General features: G+C 57.5%; 1 long non-coding RNA gene across 1 annotated transcript; it reads right to left on the bottom strand.

Annotated features, from left to right (window-relative positions):
- Positions 1 to 1170: 1170 nt before the first annotated feature.
- On the bottom strand, positions 1171 to 2463 carry LOC104470773. Its single transcript, XR_727640.1, has 3 exons — positions 2374 to 2463; positions 1638 to 1745; positions 1171 to 1267 (listed from the first exon to the last, which is right to left on the bottom strand). It is a non-coding gene; the product is annotated as an uncharacterized LOC104470773 (long non-coding RNA).
- Between the last annotated feature and the right edge of the window lie 1506 nt (positions 2464 to 3969).

The raw sequence follows: 3969 nt of genomic DNA, 5'->3' as shown, positions 1-3969 counted from the left end.
TCCCGGACCGTTTCCATGGAGCTGCTGGATGTATGGACCCTCATCGACTCCTGTGCCACTCGGAATCCGCCCGGCAAACCCTGCGGGCAGTGGGCTGGACCCCCGAGCTGTGGGCTAGTGGGGGACAGGGCTGGGAGCCCAGCACCTCCAGCTTTACCAAAGAGAGCAGAAGAGACCCAACACCTCCAGTGAGAGCGCCCATGGCACAAGAACAAAGCGAATTCATCCTCCTGGGACCGCAGAAAGGCAGAGGAGCCTGTTCCCGGTGTGAGGGTGCTGCGGGGCGAGTCCCGGGCTCCTGGCAGCCCACGCTGGTGGCCAGGCTCTGGGAGCTCGGCTCTGTCTGCTCTCCCACGGCAAGAGCGGAGCCAAGCTCAGAGGAGCCACAGGAGGAGCAAAACCTCGTGGGAGATGCTGGTGGGGAGCAGACCCCCCTGTGCTCCAGCAGTGCAAGGTCACGAGGGGTTGGCGCTCTCAAAAATGAAGCACAAATAAAAACCAAAGATAAAAATGAGCAAGAGCAGCCCTGAGACAGATAACGGGAGCCAGCGAGCGTCCAGCAAGCGCGGTGACTCCCCCAGGCTCCCGGGAAGGAGGCACGGCGCTCCCAGCGCGGCTGTCGGCACGCAGGAGGGCTCGCCGCGCTCTCACCGCACTGGATATGGGCTGTGGATGCTTCACGAGCACTAACTGGGGGGGAAAGTGATTTAACCTTCCCTAAAGGTATCTGAGAGAACTCTACCTGGAGGTGGAAGGGTCTGGATGCAGAAGTATCCCCAAATAACCAGCCTAGGAAAAACTACTTTGCTTTTGGGAGATAAAGGGAAACAAACCCTCCTCCTGTTCTACCAGGGCTGAACTCAAGTCTGTGGCATTAAAATCTTGTGAGACTGGAGAGAAGGAAAAAATGTGTTACGATGAGGCACAGGGTGCCCAGAGAAGCTGTGGATGCCCCATCCCTGGAGGGGTTCAAGGCCAGGCTGGATGAGGCTTTGGGAAACCTGGGCTAGTGGGAGGTGTCCCTGCCCATGGCAGGGGGTGGCACTGGATTATTTTTAAGGTCCCTTCCCACCCAAACCCTTCTGTGATTCCATGATTTGCGGTGTCTCTGCAAAAGTCCCGTTGAGGCAGCGCCTGACCCCACCTCACAGCCCCGAGCCGGGGCCAACACTCACTGGTCAACGCTCTTGGCGATGGAGGCCATGATGAAGAGGACGGCTTCCGTCACCTCCCAGGGCGGATTCCCGTCCTTCAGCGTCGCATACAGCTACACGAAGAGGATGGGACACAAAAGAAGCTACAAACACATCTCGTGGGCAGGCAGCCACGAATCCCACCCTGGGAGATCACCACCTGCTCCCCACCTCCTCCAGCGCCTGAACTCCCCGGCTCCGGGCGTGGACCCGCAGGAACCCCCCGTTCCACAGATCACCCTGCTATTTTAGGACCAGAGCACTGCTCCCCAGCAGCACCCCCAGTGTGGAACCTGCTTCTCCCAGAACCATCCCCACCATCAGCTTCAAGAGACGGTTGCACAAGGAGGTGATGTGTGTCACCTTGTCCCCACCCCGACAGCCACCAGGGCTCGGCCGCCTCTGGCACAGCGATGGAGGCGAGCGTGCCTCCCGCAAACCCACCTGAGCAAAGCACTCCACCGACCCCACCAGGAAGATCAGGTCTTTCACCAGGTCCGAGACCCTCATCCGGAACTCCCCGAAATCGTCTGTCTCCTCTGGGACACCCTCCTAGCAGAGACGGGGGAGAGAAAAAGGGTGAAAGCAGCTCAGAGAAATCCCGGTTCCCCGTCCCACAGCCAGGACAAGAAAAAAAACAAATCAATTTTAGGGCACAGATCCATCGTTCCTGCCCTGCCCTCCCCAGATCAAGCTCCGGAAGGGGATGGGAAGGAGAGCCCTGCGCAAAGAAAACGCCAACAGCCCGAACACATGCCGGGTATTCCTGCTCTGCCACGCGGGTGAAGGGATGGAAATCAAGGGGATGCGGGGCACAGGCAGAGAGGGAAAAAGGATGAAGGATCCCAGACTTCAAGGGGGAAGATGAGAGCGCTGTGGCTAGCGAGCTGCACAAGCTTTATTCCAACAAAACCACCCCAGAGCAGGGGACGTGTCTTTGCACAGCTCTCAAAATGAGAACCACCCCAGGAGAGGGTCATCCCGCAGCATCTCGATGCCAGAAAGCTCAGAACAAGAACCAACAGAATGAAAAGAGGTTTAATGGAGCCAATTCAATTCCTCTCCATCCTCTCTCTGCAATTCCAGCAACTGCAGAGCCCTACAGCTAGGGAGAGCGAGCGGCACGCAGCAGCGAGGACGGACGGGTCCTCCCGAGGAACCGCGGCGAGCGCAGCCTTACGTGGTCCGAGTCGAGCTGGCAGTGCCTGGCCAGGGCGTGGAGCAGGCGCTGGATGTAGGCTTTGAAGATGCTGTGGATGACGGCATCGTCCGTCTTGTACAGGTGCTCCCCCAGTCTGTACCAGAAGTTAAATGAAATTTCTACCACCTGGTTTAGAAAGAAAAAAAAAAATTCAGCATCTGGTTAGCAACAGAGCATTTTCCTTTTTTTTTTCTTCCACTCTGCTGGTGCTCCTGACAGAGAAATCTTCCCCGCAGCGCGGTGGGGTACCGCAGATTCCCACACGATGATGAAACGTGGACCGGTTCCCCCAGCGTCACCCATCTCCTCTGCTGCTTGGTCACTTCATCAGGGATTTGAAACCCACTGAGTTCATCTGAACACCTCTCTCCAGCCCTCAGAAGCAAAGCCTCTTCTCTGCAAAATGAACACGGAGGCAGAAGAACCATCTTTTGCTTTAAAGCGTGGACATCCCTCATTCCGCACCAGCCAAACCTGCCAGCCATCAGCTTTTATCTCCCTGCCTCCAACACGATCTGTGCCCACCTCTGCCCCTGCTCACACAGGAGATGTTTCATTCCCAGCCTGCCCCAACATCATTTTGCTGGTCAGGCTGGACGAGGACATTGCTCCAAAGCCCCCAGCCTCTGCATAATTGCGGTTATTGCAGAAAGAAAAATGCATGCACGTTTTTTTCAGGAGCAGCTGCAGAGCTTCAGTTCCTCCTAAGCATCGCTGGTGGAAGACAAAGTCATGCCCAAGGGAGGCTGAGCTTAACAGAGCGGGAGAGGGGACTGAGAGAGCCACCCAGAGCCAAGGAGCACCGCAGGGACCCCATGAAGCGCAGACACGCCACAAACCCCACGGCGAACGAGCCCCCAGGGGTTGCATGGCAGAGCTCTCAGCTCTGATGGACTTTCCGCCTCTGAAAGCTCCTGGAAAACCCAACTCCTGGTGAGGGCACCGGGTCAGATCCACACCCACCCACCACCCATCCCGTCAGCGGCTGCATCCCGCCCCCGCGGGACCTGAACCGCGGAGGGAAGGACGGGAGCAAACCCCAGCCGGCACCTCCCTGCTCCCCGGGTGGGATTGGGCAGCACAACCCCTCTGCCCAGGAACCGCCGTCCCTGAACAGACCCGATCCAGGGATCAGCTACTGGGATGTAATGGAGAGGTTTGGAAGAATAAAAAGTGGGGTTGGAGGGAGAGCCCGTATTTAAGAAAGAATGGTCGGGGAGCTTGGATCCTGCCAGCATTGAATTTGGAGGACGTTACCGTGAGCGATACTGCAATCCCCGCAAAGCTTAACTGAATGTGAACACGTGGAAAGAAAATACCGGAGGTTTTCCGAGCTGTACCCCTCCAGGAGGCTGGGAGAGGGCAGCTCAGCCCGATTTCAGCATCACAAACACAGAGCGGGTGTTGCGAGGCCAGCAGCTCGCAGGAACTGAAGCCTCCTGACCACGTGGCGATAGAAGAGATTTTTTTTCCGCTGACTCAACTCTGGATGAGTGAGATTTGGTTGAGGAGAGGAAGGGGGTAAACCCCACTCACCTCGTACTGCGGGTGCCCGGCGCAGATGAGCAGCAGCTC

This window comes from Pterocles gutturalis, unplaced genomic scaffold (genome assembly GCF_000699245.1).
Source record: "Pterocles gutturalis isolate BGI_N339 unplaced genomic scaffold, ASM69924v1 scaffold25720, whole genome shotgun sequence".
NCBI lineage: Eukaryota > Metazoa > Chordata > Aves > Pterocliformes > Pteroclidae > Pterocles > Pterocles gutturalis.
This window is presented reverse-complemented; position numbering and strand designations above follow the sequence as displayed.